The sequence below is a fragment of the Lagopus muta genome, chromosome 8 (assembly GCF_023343835.1).
Source record: "Lagopus muta isolate bLagMut1 chromosome 8, bLagMut1 primary, whole genome shotgun sequence".
Taxonomy (NCBI): domain Eukaryota; kingdom Metazoa; phylum Chordata; class Aves; order Galliformes; family Phasianidae; genus Lagopus; species Lagopus muta.
The window spans coordinates 17,350,301-17,368,480 of record NC_064440.1 but is presented as its reverse complement, the minus strand read 5'-3'; the positions used below and the strand labels follow the sequence as shown (position 1 = coordinate 17,368,480).

The 18,180-nt window shown below is 34.8% G+C and overlaps 1 protein-coding gene across 9 annotated transcripts in view; it reads left to right on the top strand.

Annotated features, from left to right (window-relative positions):
• LOC125696589 (sodium channel protein type 1 subunit alpha) overlaps positions 1-18,180 on the top strand; it is a 170,025-nt gene that overhangs the window by 86,316 nt on the left and 65,529 nt on the right. The window contains exon 2 of one of the 9 annotated variants that reach the window (XM_048952402.1): positions 4,864-4,943. The exons of the other annotated variants lie outside the window; for them this stretch is intronic. The gene's annotated coding sequence lies outside the window, so the exon portion shown is untranslated. The remainder of the gene's footprint in view (positions 1-4,863; positions 4,944-18,180) is intronic. 9 annotated transcript variants of the gene reach the window in all.

The following is an 18,180-nucleotide window of genomic DNA, read 5'->3' as shown; positions in this document are numbered from 1 at the left end:
AAGCAAACTCTCAATATAATACTGTAGTATAGGAGCTTAGAAGAAAACTGCTTGGCACTATGCATTATTGTAATTATATACTTCACATTCTTTGTTTTTTTGCAGTCTGAATTGTTCTAAAAGAGTTGTGCTGTTATATTTAGGTGCACTGTGTTCTGACCAATTTCAAAGAGTGGGTACTCCAGGTATTTTCTTCCTGGCTTAAAGAGTATTAATAGCCAACGATAATTGAAAACAAGACAAAGTATAAAAAAAAAAAAATCTTATTCTTTTTAAGTGTATGGTGATTTTCTGGAAACATTTTCTGCACTGTCGTTCATAGCAGAAAAAGCAAAGTACCTCTCAGCACGGAAAACTGCAATAGTTGGAATTGGGAAACAAAAGTGTTAGAAAACAGTGTTTCCTATGTATAATTACATATTATTATATTTGAAGAGAACTTATAAGCAGAAGGGGGACTGACTTTTTACACAGTCTACTAGTGAAAGGACTAGGGGAAGTGGCTTTAAACAAAAAGAGAAAATATTTAGGTTAGAAGTTAGGAAGAAATTATTTACTCAGAGGGTGGTGAGGCATTGGCATGGAGAATTTGTGTATGTCCCATCCCTGGAGGTGCTCAAGGCTGAGTGCCTGATTTAGTGGTTGGCAACTCTGCCCACATTAGGGGGGATGGAACAAGGTGATCTTTAAGGTCCTTTCCAACCTAAACCATTCTGTGATTTATGCATTACTACATTTTGGTAAGTCACTTTAGGGCAGAGAGATTTAATCTAATTTGTAATGTACATTATGAATGCACTTATATGCAGAATATGAAGCATATACCAATACCTCCTGCTATTTTCTTGTGGCTTAATAGAATTGTCCAATCCATGGCTACATCAGTATCTTGCTTTTCAGTATATATTCAGTATATTGCTTCACATCACAATATACACAATTGAATTTCTGGCAAACTTTTCTCAGCACTTTTATTCACAGTACTGTTTTTTTCTGATCTACAAGGGACTGTCTGTGCTCTCTTCACAGCCCTGGAAATGCCACTAGAACTGAGGAAACCATACGGAAGTGTGTGAACTGAATTATTTTAGAATAATGTGTGTAACATACGCAATGGAAATACCAGTTTTTATGGTCCAGTGTAAGCAAAATATAGAAGTGTCCATTAGACTTTAGTTTCCATAAATATACTTAATATATTTATATCTCAGATCGTATCTACCCACTTTCACTGAGCTGTTAATATATACATACATACATACATATACATACATATATATATATATATATATATATATAGTGATAAAAAAAAATGCTCTTGGTGCTGAGTTGAAAAAGGAAGTCTGGGAAGAACTGTGTTTATCTTATAATAAGATCTAAATTTGAGTCTATAATAATAGAACATATAAGCTTTCCATGTCAGACAGAGCTCTCACAAATTCCAGTATTTCACTGCCCCAAAGTGCCAACATTTATTTACACTTAGTAGGTTCTAGTATGTTCTATATGTGACAAAAATTACTTGCTGTAGAAATGGACTATGTTTATCTATTCTGAAGATACCAGCTGGCAGATATGTTCTGTTCTTTCTGCAATCACTTAAGAGACTTTAACACCTGCTTGTCCATGAAGGATCTTGGATGGCTTATTCATTATAGGTTTAGATTCTTTACTCCATTACCCACTGCAGTTTGCAGAATTCATTCCTAGTACTAGAAAGATAATGTGAAGGATTGAGAGAGATTTCTTAATGCATTGGTAATTAAATTTTCTTCAGACATTCTCATTTAAGAAAGAAAATATTGCTCTTAGCCCTTTATTAATTGCGTATATAGAATGCATTTTTTGCATTCTTGCTTTCATGGTTGAACACCTAAGCTAGTGAAAGTTAATGTAAAATATTTCTTCAGATTATAAATAAATCAGCTTTTAAAGTTACACCTAAGTATTATACAATTCAAGAGCCTGATACCAGCTGAGAATAATAAGATTATAGTTCTTTCTACTGTAAGGTCATAGAATTACACTGTGTTTGGGTATTGGGGAAGTACCTGTGCTCTTCAGCAGCCTATCAGTGGTGACTGCATAAAAGCTGAATTCAGAACTGGTGATCATGGCAGCAGTACTGGAAAACATGTCAAGTCTTTCTAGATCAGTGCTTAGGCACATTTTAAGGAGAGAGTTTGCCTGGTTGTTTATAGCTTGGTCTAGTTCTGTGCATACTTTTCACATACTTTTAGCACATCTAAAGTTTGGGGGGGGAGGGAGGGAAAAAGCTGTAGAAAATACTCCCAAAGTCAGTCCCCCACTTTTTTTTTTTTTCTATTTATGTTAACCTTTTCAAAACCAACAATCTTTCTGTCAAACCTGCTGTTAGAGATGTAGGTTACATACTTTTTTTTTTTCCTCAGTATTTGAATATTAGTTCTTGTATGTATGTGTTTTAACTATTTATTGAATGTCATAAGGTTGCTTTCTTTTAATCACTGTAATACATGTACAGGAAGTATTTTAAAATTTAAGAGATCAACCTTTACTGTTCTTTCTGGAACTTTTTTTTTATCTCTGTTGATAAATTCTTGCAAATTAGGTATTATGCTGCAAGAGTCCAAGTGCTTGTTGTTAAGGGCCAATGATTTCAAGCCACCAATTAGAGTTGGAAAAATTTGCATAATTTAGATTCAAGCAAAATGTAGGAAATCTCATGATGTATGAAAAAAAAAAAAAAAAGGCAGATCAGAAAAATATTGAAATTGCATCTAGGGGATTAAATTTGCTACAACTGCCTGGGAGGGACTGAATTTCAGGTTAACAAGTAAAGTGCCTGTTATGTCACAGATGACAGCCTTGTATTAAAATATTAATTTGGTTTATTTTTTATATCTTTGCTTTCAAAAAATCTATTATGTAATGAAAAGAATGCAGTATTATTTTTGGCCTTTCTTCTGTGCACTTCTCACCTTCCCAGTGACTGCCCAGTTTCCTACTAGGCTGTGCTTATCTTCTCCCAACATGAGTGAAACTGGATTTCAAGTGTTTGCTCATGGCCATCCCAATTCCACCTCCAACCCCCCTCACCCCTTTTTCTTCTGTTTTTCTTACCTTCTTTCTGTCTTTTTTTCGTTTACGTCAAGAAAGCAAAACTAGAAATGCTATCTGATTTAGCTCGAAACTGAGGCTGATCCTGTGCAGCTGCACTTTATTGTATTAGCACTTCCTTTTACTTACCAGTCTGAATTTAATAAACAGCGTTTGTTGTCTAGGTTCCAGATTTGGCTGCTCAGCTGTTATCTGAGAACATTTTGATGTATAGATCTGACACAGCAACTATGTACCAGGCTGCAATTTTGGCAATGTTGTCACTAATACAGTAGCAGATAGAAATATCATATGACTGCAGCACAAGAACTTTTTCCTTTTTTTTTTTTTTTTTTTTTTTTTTTTTCTGTCTTGAACCCATGACTAAACATGTTGGATCTACCAACAGTAGTCATGGAGAAATGTAACACAAGCCAGCATAAACAGCATTTAGTAGTGGCAGGGACTGACCTGGAAAGGTTATTGGTGCTTTTGTAATGGAGTATCCATACCCAAACTATTTCCCTCTCACGTTCCAGAGGCAAATAATTAACAGAAAGGAAATGAAAATAAATGAGAATTTTTACTCGTTTTACAATGGTTGACGATATTTACTTCTCTGCACAACCCTTGCCCTTTATTTCTTGCCAAAGGAACATGGAACTGTGGATCTTCAGACTCAAATATTACTGTCTTTACAAAATTGCTGGTAAAAGTCAATTCGTATCTTTTGCCGGTAGATGGGGCTATCCTTTCAGGTCTTTGTATCTTTTTTTTCCCCTCTAATTATTTTTTTTACCCTCCTTTCTGTCTCTCTTCACCCTCCACTCGTCCCACCTTCTTTCTTTTTTTTTTTTTTTCTCTTTCTTTCTCTCTCTCTCTCTTTTTTTTTTTTTTTTTTTTTTTTTTTTTGTCTGCTATTTGGTTGTATTAGGTAATATGGAATGAGCCTCAGAGCAGGAAGCACTGTGGCTTTTTCTTTGTTCATTTTTCCCCCAATGCAAATGCAGTAATTTATGAATCTTGTTAGTCTTTTGGAACTGAAATTCTGGGAAAGTTTATTAGAGAGCATTTTATCACCATTACCTGCTAGGTTTTTATTTTTGTCTTTCTGATAATACATTTGAAATTCCTGTTTTATCTGGTAAGCCAGCAGGATGTTAAATCCTAGACTTTAGTTCATTTATGTTAGCTGTCCTTATGGGGTGTTCCCCCTGACTTTTCTTTCTTTGTGGTTAATGCTAAGAATATAATTAAGGAGAAAATCCAGTTTGGTGGTTTTAAGAATGTTCTAAAAGCTGCAGTCAAGTCTGTTGACAGCAACATATTCTGCTACAAGTTGCAGTTACAAATTTCATTGTAATTATGTTTTTGGATTTTTGCCAGCTTGGATTTTTGTGGTTTTTTTCTTCTTTTTTTTTTTTTTTTTTATTATTGTTATTCAGGAGCTATTTAGAAGAAACAGATGTCATATTGTTCCTTCATGTGGAAAGCATACTAAGAACTGAAGCAAGCAATGCTATAGTCAAGCTCCAGTGTTGCAGGAGCAACATTCCCATGGAGAAGCTCTGCTTTAAAGACTAAATGCTTTACCCAAGTGGTTGGGAGTTTACTGTAGGTAGAAAAGATCCTCTCCTCTTTTTCTGTTTCTCACCCTTTCTTCAGCTTTTCTGATCACATATTTTACCAGAAACCCTTATTTTAGATACATTCAGATCAAACCTGGTTGTAATATTACAGATATAACTCGGTTCATAATCTGAACCGTCTTGCTTTTTCAAACAGCACAAGAAATTGGCCAGGTGGACATCAAGCTCTTTCAGCGTCTTTTCTAAAATGGATTTCTTCTCTGCTCCCTATCTGAGGTATGTGTTTAAAAGTCTCCCAGTGAATTCATTTACTTTGGATTGAGCTGACTGCTCCATCCCCCCTTGGAAAGAGTTGTGGTCATTCATTCTGCAGTATTTGAAAATTGATTGGTGTTTTTTGTCACTGTTGAAAACCTATTCAGTTGCATTTATTTCAGAAATGCTTATTTCATAGTTACGTTGTCTAACGCTTGAGCTGTATTGGCTGATGAGTACTGCATTCTTGAAATGCACCTACTTTTTCCATTATGTTTTTCAAGCTTGACCCATGTGTTATTAAGTACAAAGGAAAAAGACTGTGCTAAAAATGACTCTGAGACTTAATGTGAAACAATAACAGGATGATTGCTGTCAAGGCTGACACCTTGTTGGTTTGTTCTCTTGAGCCTAATTTGTGTGATCTTGAATATTTGCTGAAATGTTTAGACACAAGAAAGCAAGCTAGAGACAGGCAGCCTTAATCAGATTGTCTCCAGTTTGTCAGATAGTCGCAGGTAGTTTTTATTATTTTAAAGGAAGTATCCATGTCTAGGGAAGAAAAGGGGATCGAATTTTTATTGTATAATGAAGAGTATGATCCAAGCAATTCTAGGGAAATTTTAGGAAAATGATAGCAATTTGCATAATCACTCTTTTTTACGTAAAAGCCTTGCTATAATGAATTTTGGGAATACATTGTAGATAAGTATAATGGAATCATATATCCTATCAGTTGTTTGAAACACTACTTTATATCAGGGTAAGAATAACTTCTTACTGATCACTGAAATCTATGTTAAAATTAGTTTCTTAGAACATTAACTTGCTTTGAAATTTCAGGAGTTGTAAATGTCAACAACTGAAAGAGTTCAGAAGCTAAGTAAAATAAATGGCAGATTCAGAACTTCAAAAATGAAGGTGGCCTCGAAGCAAAAAACCTTATGAATGCCTGTGAATATGATTCTTCTCAGTGTATTATCTGAATGAAATATTTTAAAGGATAGCTGATTATTGACTTTTAAAGGATGGCTTCACTGCTAATATCCATATCACATCACATCCTGCCTGCTTTCAGCACTAGAGTTCCTGCAGTAGGAGTTTTGTACATAACTAACAGAAGCAGATGTGTTCAAGACACAAAAGCACAAAACTTAGCATTGAAGTTTGACCAGGGTGGTATTTTTCTGATCCTTTCCAAACAGTTTTTATTACCTTAAATTGAAGAACTGAGAATAAAGTGTGAATGTTTCTCTGCTCTTGGTTATAATAATCTGGTAGTAGGTACTTATTTGCAAATATTTTTTGGAAAGTGGTACAAGCTTGACTTAAGTGTGTGTGTGTGTGCGCGTGTAGTTACAATTGTGTTTGATACTCCTTTGGATATATATGTTTTCTTTCATTTAATTAATTTTCTCAAATCCAGTACAACTCACATGCTGGGTCTTTTGGGCTAACTATGCTTAATAGGTTTCTTAATTTCTTCCAGCAGTAAGCATATATTCTTCAATTTCTCTACCAAAGACAACTTATGTATATTAGAGGCAATGGGATTCCACAAGAGTAAGAGAACTGTCTTTGGACTGTAGACTTCCTGTTGACATTTTAAAAAATGGCAAAATTGGCAAATGTATTATACATTGAATGATATATATGCACACTTTTAAACTAAGAAAACGTGTTTTTTGCTGTTTGTAAAACATTTGATAAGGAGAGCTATCAGATTCTTTTTAGCGTGATCTTTTAGAGCACTTCAGTGATCAAATTGCTTAAGGGGAAAAAAAATTAGAAAGTTGAAATCACAGCATCACAGAATGGCCTTGGTTGGAAGGGACCTCAAGGATCACGAGTCTACACCCCCCTTGCCACAGGCAGGGCCACCAACCTCCCTATTTAATACTAGACCAGGCTGCCCAGGGCCAAACGTTTTTTTTCCCAAAGCTCAAAAGTTCTGGCACATATTTCCATTTTTTTTAGTTGTAAATTTATTCTCATTAGATTTCTATCAATGAAAACTTCCCAACACTTGATGGAACCAACTGAAACATTACTGTAGGTGAAGTAATTAGTTAAATGACTTATAAAACACAGTCTGTACTGTGGACAGGTTAGTCCAATTCCTGTAACATATGCTGATCTTTTTTATTCAGTATTAGTAATATTTAAAGAATGACAATGATGTCACAATGAAGACATGGGTGTTTAGCATTTTAATATCTCCTAATTTTACTGATTATTGTGTCACTGTTTCTCTTCCATTTCTGTCACTGTGTTGCCACAGGGACCCTTTCAGTGTTCTTTATCTTTAAAGAAACTTATCTTCAGAGAAAAAAAAATTATTTCACTTTGTGCTTATTATCAACATTTTGGTAGCATCCTTGCCTGCAGTATTAAATATCACTTGAAATACCACATTTCTGACTCAGACATTATTTTACTATAAGTAAAAGTGCACATTTATCTGTCCTAGAAGCTTGCTCTCTCCTTCCTCTGTGTTTGGAAATTCTGATTACATTGCTCTTTCTATACAGTTGTTCTGTTTACACTGCTTTGTCTCAGCAGTGCGCTTCTGTCTTTCCACTGTTCTATTTTAAAGTGTCTGTATCCTTTTTTTTTTTTGGTTTCCCCCCTTTTTTTTTTCACAAGTCTTCAAGTAAAAGAGGATATGACCTTTCTATTTTCAGTCTCAGAAACATCCAGTTCAGTTTGTGCTTTCATGTTTTCTACCATCTCCCACCATCTATCTTAGTAATTTATTTCAATACCTTGTAAGCATATGGATCAGTTTCCTTCATCTTCCTTCTACTTCTTAAACAGATTGCTTACAGCATTTGCTTTTTAAAAATTACTTCATATTATAGTTCATCATACTGAAAAGCATCATAGTGAAAAACAGTAACAAGCAAATTCTGTCAAGGTCAGAAAGAAAAATATAGGAATAAATCTAGAAGATTGTGGGAGTCTATTAGTCTTTTTAATAGTGATATGGTCAAAATGTCAAGGTCAAAAATTACAAGGCTAAAGCAGTAACTATACTACTTTTTAGCTGAAATAATGGATCTGAAGGAAGTTTTCAAATGCTTGGTTATTTAAGTGCATTTTAAGCCAAAGACCTGATTATTTTCCAGATGTATTTGCCTTCAATGCTTTCATTCTTTCATCCCTCTCTAGGCTCTATTTTCTACTTGCTCTTGAATACTGTTGCTTTCAGAGTGAGATCTTTCATTTTCTTTAATGTTTTAAAGCATCTGCTTCATTTCAAATTGTTATCAGATTCACTTGCCATAGGAAACCATGACAGATATTTCTGAGGAAGGTAACTGCTTCTTTTAGGAACGCCTCAAGAGGACTCTTTCAGTAGCTTCATCAGGCTTTCTGGAATAGGTCCAGAGATGCAAACAAAAGGAAAGAAGTTAGAAATCAGTGGATTGTTAGAAGCTGCATACCAGAGATTATTTATTTTCGTTCTTTACATGTATAGAGGATAGAAGAAGAAAGACAGACTGCAAAAAATGAACTTATCCAGATGACATACTGTGAGGAACTTCCCAATAGGGAGAATAGTAAAGAGCTTTAAGAGAGTGTCAAGGGAAAGTATGAACTCTTTCAGTGAAGGAAGAGGTTGGGTGAAATATCACTTGGGATATATAGTGATCCTGCCCTTGAAAGAAAATGCAGAAGATGGTCTGATTATTATTTTGACCTTTCTCTTTGTTAGTCTACAAAAAGGAGTATATGTAGCATGTACAACAACCTTCCACTAAAGTACATCACAAATTAGATAGGGTTCAAAACAGATCCCCTAAAAGATATCTTCATTAGGATTTCTTGGAGTACATAAGCCACAGTATCATTGCTTAATGGAAAAGAAAGTTACCCTAAATTTTTCCTTAATTTTTTTTTCTTAAACATTACTAAGACTGCCTTCAGTTCAACTTACTTTCTCTTTAAATACACTAAAGGAGATTGACCATGTAGGATGACCTTTACCATGTTTTCAGGACTTCATATTATTTCAGAATAGAAATTCTTACACATCCACAACTCTTAAATAATTAATTATGCCTACACTTCAAGAAAAATGATCTGATTTTCTTAGACATTTTGGCTCTATCCATGCTAAGACAAACTGGCATGAGATACTCTGTCTACTTAGGCACTTGTTCTTAAAAATGTAGTAACCATATGTACCCTGTCTACAGGGAATATCTTCTCATGTGAGCTAACATGGCAGTCATGTCCAGAAAATCCTTGGGAAACTACTAATTACAATGAGTGAAAAATGTGCAAGGGTCAGTTGTATTTAACAAGAGAGGTGCTTGTGGCCTAGGATTGAGAAGTACTTATTTCCATTGATTAATGCATTAGTTTCTAAGCTACAGAGGAAACAAAAGAAAAAAAAATACAATGTAAATGTGTATTCCTTCATTTGTATATATTTACTTAGGAAGAGGAAAAAAGATTTTATTGTGCAGAATATTTTTAGAGTATGACTTCAGAATAGGCTAAATACATTCACAAAGTGGGACAATGAATTGAGTTGAGATAAAACATTAATTTCTGAAATAACTCTTGCAAAGGAGACAGCACAATATTGTCTTGAGTTTCCCTTAGGAACGGTTTGTACTTGGGAAAATAAAAATTAAAATATCTATCTTTTTTTTTTTTTTGTGATAGTTATATAGGGACACATCTTCATATAGCTTGTATAAAACTAATAAAAGAAACTAAATTGGAGTCTAGAAGATTGTTAATCTGCTCGTACAAGAAGCACAAGACCGATTTAGAAATTATCTGGCTAAATCAGTTGCTTTAATGGTTTTAATTGAAATCTAAACTTGTTTTATTTTTTAAATAATTCTGAAAATTTACACAAGAAATAGTGTACATAAGTCATTAAAAATGCATTCCTACTTAATGGCAAACTATTTGGTTTTGTTTAATAAGTAATATATGTAGGGCCTGAGAAAACATTTATACTAAATGTACTTAAAATTTGCTGGAAAACAGTATACTTCATGATAATATTTCTTCATGCTGGAGAGCTTTGTAGAACTGTTTGTTGACACTCCTGATGAGGAATGCTTGACAGGATGTTTTGTTGTCTACTTTTTGTTGGGCAAATATGGGAGATCTGTGTTAGTTCCAGTCATGGGAACAGATTGATGTGTGCTGTGGAGACCCAACCTTGGAAATACTCAAAGTTTGATGGGCCATGTCTTTGAGCAACCTGCTTTGGGGCAGTTGAACAGGCCAGTTTCCAGAGGTCACCTCAGCCAATCTCTGAGTCTAATTCACAGCCGAATCGTAGGAGTGCAGAACTGTTCCATAGCCTAGTTCTATGTAATAAATGACAACTATACAACATAATATAAGAAGTGAGATTACAGTCTTGTATCAGTAGGAATGAGAAACTTATCTGCTCTAAGGACTAAATACTGTTTTTGTATTTCATGAATTTGATGTGTTTTACAGCTTTACATATATATGTATATATGTACATATACACATATATATATGTATATGCAGTGATGCTACCAGAAAAAAAAATAGAAATCTTAAGTACCTTTTGAGCAGAATTATTTAAAAGTAATATTTTGCATGAATCCTCAATCCAAACTACAATGAAACACTGTATCCTTTGGTTTGCTAACAGCAGCGTTTGCTTTGCTAATGACTACAAGTTGAAAATGAGCAACAGTTAAGAAATGCTTCATGTTTTGGATTTTTTTAATCTCTAATTGTTATTTCTAGTGAGTTCATATATCTTATGAGTGTTCTTGGGCTGTAGTCTGATAACAGTGATTCTCACATCCTGGTAAATTTGGCTCTAGATTATATCCTGCCTAGCTGCTACGCAGGCTGTCTGTGAGTCTGTCACTCATGGATACTGACCTCAGACTTGCCCTCTTTCCCCTCAAGACAGGTTTCTATACATTTGTGAAGTCTAAGTTCAGGCTTACCATGAACCAACACTAAATAATATTTAATGGCTCTGCTGGGAGATACAAAAATGCATTCTGCTCAAGAGTGGGGAATGATAAATTAACAGACATGTTAGGAAAACAAATTAAAAATTAAAAAGCAAATATAGCTGTTATAGTACCCTCCCACTATGTCTGCATGCCTAATTCCTAGTCAGTAGTTAGTACTGAGATTATTAAGAAAAAAGAAAAATAAAGTTGGGAAAACTAACAATCAATTCATTTTAAAAAAATGTAGAGGAGTATTAAGCATTCAGTTTGATTTACTTTTCTATAAAAGCTATTTTTCTATTTCAAAACAGATCTGAGTTCATTATATATCTCCTAGCAATAAATGTTTTTTAATGCAGGTTTTATCTCCCTTTTTCTTTGTCTTCTTTGCCCATAAGATTTCTATAAGTGTCTCATCGATGACATTTTTTTCAGGGTCACATGCTTAGTATCTCCTGTGACTAAAGTAAGATTGACTATGAGCTAAGGCTAAAGTTCCATAAGATAGGTCAAAGCTTTCGTATCTAAGTTTATATATAAATGCTTAGATGAAAAAATACATTGTTCAAAAACAATGTGATGAGAATTTCATGTTGACATCTGTGTGAATTCTTGATTGCTTAGCACTTTGGAAAAGGATGAGTTATGCCTCTGGTTGTCTGCTTGTCTGACATGAAATGAGTCATTTGCTCTCTTTTATGTGAGAGAAGATTGTGAAAATGGCTAAATAATGTCCATAAACTTTGAAGAATTATTCTGAATTCTGCCCAGTAAGCACTTTCCCCTTCTCTTTAGCAGTTGGCAGGTTTGTGTCTCTCTGTAATGATTCTAGTTTGGGTGACTTTCTTAAAGTGGTAATCACCCTTAACTGCTTTCAGGGACTTTTTTTTTTTTAAAAGTATATTCTTGAGACTTTATCTCAATTAAAATCCTGTATTGCACATTTGTAGGACATATTTTCATTTCTGAAAGCTTCACAAACTTTTTTCTTAAAAACCTGCTTTCTTGCTCTGTTGAGCTCTTTCTGTAAACTGTTCTGCTTCAGTTGTGTCTACATTACCTGTTGCTTTGTAAACTTTGAATATTTTTGTATGACTATGTTAGGTATTTAAGATACCAAGGTGTGTGTAACACTTCAATATGGGAAGAAAGGAAATAACTACCCCAAAGAGCATACAGTTTGAATGTGCACAGACAGAAACAAGGGATTTAAGTTGTAGTAGTTATTCTGATAGCTGATCACTGAAACCACTGCAGAGTTATGGAAGATATCTTGCAAAATAATAGACTAAGAGAGCAATAATGAGCTATTTTTGCAAATATTTGTGACAGGTAAACTTCTTCAAAAGTACAGTGATGATGTAAACTTAAAAATTGACCAATGGAGTTAACATAAGGGAAAACAGTTCTCAAGTTTCTAAGAATTGATACAGCATTATGACATCTAGTCACCCTGGGTATGGGCACATCTTGTTTGATAAGGCCAAAGAATCTTGCATTCTGTTAAATTTGATGGAAAACAAACACAGACTTATATTACCTTGTGGATGATAAGAAAAAAATATATACTACATGTGTATTGAAAAAAAAAAAAAAGTGAAGTAAGATTTAGGTGATTTTGCTCCAAAACTTAGACAAGGATTTTTGATACATGTAAGAATTGGATTTATTGTGAGCGCTAGTAGCATAGACACCACTAACCTTAGCAGTCCCCAGGTTTTGTTACTCATCTTTCATGTGCCAAGCTACTGTGTTAAGCACTGATAGACTGGGATGAATCATTACCTCTAGAAATTGAAAAAAACATATACTAGCAATGGCAGTGAAATGAAGTCTGAAGTAATTAAAACTTGAGTTAATTGGGGTTCATATACACTATTTGTTAAATAGGGTGTTTCTGAAGGTTGCTTGGAGACCAAAATAGCTACAGCCCTATATTCTGCCTGCTTTCTGCAGTGTGACTACATCTTGGCAGGGAACAAAAGCAAAATTAACTCATTAGACACATCTTCCTAAAGAAACCCAAGTACTTGCTGCTGCAAACTCAATTTGCAGACAACCTGCTTTCCAGATTCAGATGGACTTCCTATAAGGGGAAGTACGGACAGGTTCATATTGTGTTAGGAGGAGTTTGTGACAGAATGTAATCTGCATTCTGCAATCTGTCAAATATAGTTGACATGCAGCATGGAAAAAATAAGTAGAAAAATCAAATGTATTTAAAACCAGGCATCTTATGATTTAATAGTGTAATATAGCACACATTTTCACCTTTCTTCTTAGAGGACATAGTTACTTCAGTTTCTGAGACAGGCTGTGTAAGGACCTATTCACATTCTTATGCTTTAACTATCTTTTATATATCTGATCATTGTGTACTCACTGAAAAACACCTAATGTTCTTCATTTTCAAAATCTCTAGTATTACCTTTAATAGTTACTAAATGCATAAGGTATTCTGCAGAAGTGAATTCAGCAACCTTTATTTCCAATTCTTCTAATTCTACTGAATTCAGTATCAGGTTTATGTTATTACAAAGACATCTGAACTTGGAGATGTGTTTTATCCTATTACTCTTTGGAACATGATGATGAGCAGTAGGATGGTAGCAGAGACCATGCTGTGAGGGCCCAGTTCAGCCTGCGCTTTGCACCAGTTTTTGGACACCACAGTTCCATGTAGGAATTTGTGATGTTCTGAGTATTGTATCGCAGAGAATTAGCTGTGGGTTAAGACATGTTGGTAGACAGCATTGCCAAATATAATAGTCCTGTGACTTGTTTTGTTTGAAGAGTTCTAGCACAATAAAAGTTGGAGTACAATAGACTGACAATTGCTGTCTCCTTTCACATAATTATTAAGCAATCCTGGTAAAGCATGTAGTGTTTTACAACAGTGGCAGTTTTGATCTTGACCTTTTTGGGGATTTGGAATTTTTCATTATATTCATAAAAACCATTTGGATGTGGTACTTGGGGACATGATTTAGGATGGGTTGTTAGAGTCAAGTAGTATGAAGGTCTTTTCAAATCTGAGCAATTCTATGACTCTGATTCATTTCTCTCTCCTTTTTCTTCAAGCTTCTACTGTCAATCTGTAGTCCACCTAAAAGCTCCCTCACTACCCAGCCCAACAAAAAGCCAGAAAACCTTGCCACAGTCCTAAGGAGCCCAAAAGTATACACACCTGGCATTCAGTTTTCAGCATGCCTGGTAAGGCTGAAGTAGGGAGGGATGAGGAGTCCACCTACATCTCGCTCCCTAGATCCTGTATACTTAAAGACAATTCAGGCTTCTCATGAATTTGACAGAAAGATGAAAATGTTTGAGGAGGTGAGGGTGGAATAAGACAAATTTGATCAAGTGAGAATGGGCAGAATGGGAGAGAAAATCTGAATGTATTTTTCATATATATACTTATGACTTTCTCCAAACTAAATCCCTATCTCTATCCACAAGCTTTCCCACTTTGAGAATCAGTATTTCACAATAACTGTTTCCATAGACAGTATGTGTCATTTTACCATCCCACAACTTGAAGCATGAGAATTAATTTGCACTGATTTGATGAAAGAGGACCTCTGTCGTAACAATATTATTTTTAAAAAGTACAAAATGTTTATAATAAACAATTATGAATGATGAATATATGTATTTACATGATTTAAAATAGTGCTTTTATTAATGTAAATGTATATCAATCATTTTAAAGTATTAGTCCTACAGCACTGAAATGTCAAAATAATTTCTTTTTCTGAATGTATCTTTTTAGCATATACAAATGTTGGCTGGCAAAATTTCAGTACATAAAACTAAAGGGAAGTATTTCTCCAGTTTCAGTGCCTGCAATTCAAGGTAAATCAAAGAGTTTGAGCTGAAGCTGCTTTTTTAGCTAATATGAATCAGAGTTCTTCAAGATACAGATCAAATAAATTAATCAAACAGTAAAACTTACCTGCATGAAGTCGATAGCATGTTTTCAGAACATCTTATCACTTCATCTGTTATATCTCTGTCTCTCTCATACACACACACACACACACACACATACAGACACAAAAAATCACAGAGAAACCCAATAATTTTAAGAGTAATAAATATGGAAAACTGGATAAACAGTGGTAACAAACTGGCTCTTCCTCAAAATTGCTAGGCTCAGAATATTCTTTTTTATCTGTATTTTTTACTGGCTTTCTCCTCAAAAGACAAAAAAGCAAATTAAGATGTTTGATGTGATTTTCATTTTTTAATATAAGCATATAGTGGTATATGAGGTCTTCTCTTCATTCTAGCTTCAATCAATGTAACGATAATTTCTAAGCTTCTTAGATTTTACATGACTCCCTTGACTTTATATCCTTCAGTGCCTTAGGACCATGACCCATGTGTTGCATTCATCCCTTCTCTGTCTATGTTGTTCATATACCAAAGATTTTCTTTTCATAACTGGATATTCTTGTCTTTTATATCATGCACGTTATTGTGCCTGATCTCAAACATGTTGACATATTGTTTGTAAGAATAATTTTTAAAAAATATATTAATTTGACTTCTCACTGGTTTATACAAATGCAACCAGATGATATATATGATGCCTGCAGAAACATTAATTTCTGACTCTGGTATAAGATGGTGCCATGCCTTCAGCTGCATTGATCAGGCAGCAGGAGTGATGTGCTGAGGAATAGCTCTCAGTTTCGTTTCTCAGCTGGATAAATTATAAATCAGGGCCTGACTTCTGGCCGAAGTATTTGCTCATCTAGGCAGACTGGACCTAGCTTTCATGCTGTTAGTGGAATCAAGAGCTGTGGGAGAACAATGACTAATCCAATCAACTATCTTCAACCTATTTTAGATATTGCATTACCATAAGGCATTATAACTCACTGAGTTAAAAATTACTGTTCAGAAAAAGTATTCCGGATCACTGAAACCTTTATTTCAACATTTAAAGTGGCAATTTAAAACAGCAAGAAGCATTTCAAATTACAAATATAAGAATACTGTCAGTCTTTAAAAAGACAAATGTTTGTTTTGAATGATGAAAATAGCTGACAAATATTTTAATCACCAATTCAGAACTTTAAAAATGGGTAAACTGTGTTGTTTCCCTCTCAGAAAAGCTGAGGTTGAGAGATGTAATCCATCAGTTTCAATTCAACAGCAAGATGAAAACTTTAGAAATTATTATTTTTTATTACTTCATTAGTTTGACATAATCTGACTGCACATTTTATATACTGAACTGTATTTACAGATCTTAAATCTGTTTCCTTGTTCTATTTCTGTACAATTTTTTTCTGTTTCCTCAGCGCACCTTAATAGCAATATATTAATTAATTTTGCATTGCTCTGGGCTGCTGAAGATTTGAAGCCTCTATACTGCTATACTATATATGTATATTTACTTATTTTCAGAAGCACATTTCTCTCTTTTTTTTTTTTCTTCACCCAACCATAGGATTAAAAAATACCAGAAAAACCCTAGATCCCAACATAAGTAGATTTCAAAATCTGTAATGTTATCACTGCTCACGCCTGACTGGATTATTTATATCTTTACATTCTTATGTTTTTTTCAAAAATCTAATAAAATCTTGACTATTTATTGCAGGAATAGAATAGAATAGAATAGATCACAGGAAATTCTCCAGTACCTTAAAAGAAAAAAAAAAAAAAAGGTGAAATCTTTGCTTTTAAATGAAAAAATGTGTAGTTAACAGTCTTTCTTCAGTGCTTTCAAACCAATGCTTCTGCGGAAATATTAATTCCCAGGTTTTGCCTTTCTTTGTAAGACAGAAGCTTTTAATAAACAAGGCATTGTTCAAAGGGTGTGGCAGAGGCAGTATGTGCTGTGTCAGCTGCTTGTAGTTAACCATTTAATTGCGAAAGTAATTGCAATGCTTCTAGCAACTTTTGAGATTTTCTTTCTTTTATGAAACTGAAAGTGTCATGACTGTAGGTCAGGACTTTTTTAGGTCTCAAAAAAGCTGAACACTGGAGGAAATATGTGAGAAAAAAAATAGTGAAATAAATCCTTAGAAATTATTGGAAAATATTTATATACAAATTCCAGTTCAGATAGGCTTTATTAAACCCACCTTTGCTCTGTAACTCTCTAGAGAGCCTGCTTTAGCAGAGGGCTTGGACTTGATCTCTGTAGGTCCCTTCCAACTCCTTCAATCCTGTGATTTGGTGAAATGGCCACAGCCTGTAATTCCTAGATAGTTTGCTGTCTGTATGCCTCTTATAATTGCCAGTGTTATGTTTTAATTTATGCTTCCTAGAGCCTCATAACAGTGCAAAATGCCCTCACTTGGATGAAGAGCCAGTTTCTATGAGAGGTGACAGTCTCAAGGTGGACACTAGTGCTAACCAAGGTTATAGATCTGAATTGAGGCTTCTTGCAAACAACTAGACATCTGGGAATTAATGTAGGCCCTTCTTTCTGCTCAACATAATCTGTGTGGGGTATCACAAGGGCAGACAGGGCAGGAACAAATATCCATACAGGAAGTCAACATATCTTTTCACGTCATCTAGATTTAACCCATTTTTAGTAGTTCTTTCTGTGGGCACACCACATGGCTCTCCCCACAGCTGGCTTCCTGGTTGTTTCAGAGGGAAACAGGGCAGGCACATCCAACCTCTAGACTTGGATTTACAATCACATCAGTAGAAGAATCGAGATGCAATCACAGGATTATGATTGGCACATCTGTGAAGGGAAGCTGACCAAGAACACTCATTCTGGTATGTGGAATGATAGCTAACCAGTGGATGATGGAATTAATGGATGGATTTTAGTGAGCTGATTGGGATGACCAGGTAGTCTCTTGATGCTGGAGCCAGGAGTAATGAAATCAAGGGTTCTCCTTGACCATTCCGAGAAAAGCTTTGTGCAAGAAAGGGAGCTTACATGGCTGAGACCAAATCCCAAATATTCATCTAATATTTACTAAGAAATTCAGAGAGATAGTAGTGAAGGATTGTCTTCATTTTTCTACTATTGTTTTTCTCTCTTTTACTACTTTCAAAGTGAAGCATAATGGTAGTAATGCCTTCTGCAAAGTCTCTGGCCTGCTTGCTTTGAATGCTGTGTTTCTGAATCATGTGCCTCTGCTGCTGCTTTTCTCAGTGGTGAGCTGCACACCAGGGTGAGAGGTGCTATGCTTTGGGATGAATCTGTTGAGACAAAATTGAGTGTGGGAATAAGCACTGGTGCTGGGATTTTAGGATGGCTGCTGAACCATAGGTGCCATTTGTTGGAAATTAAGCAGACA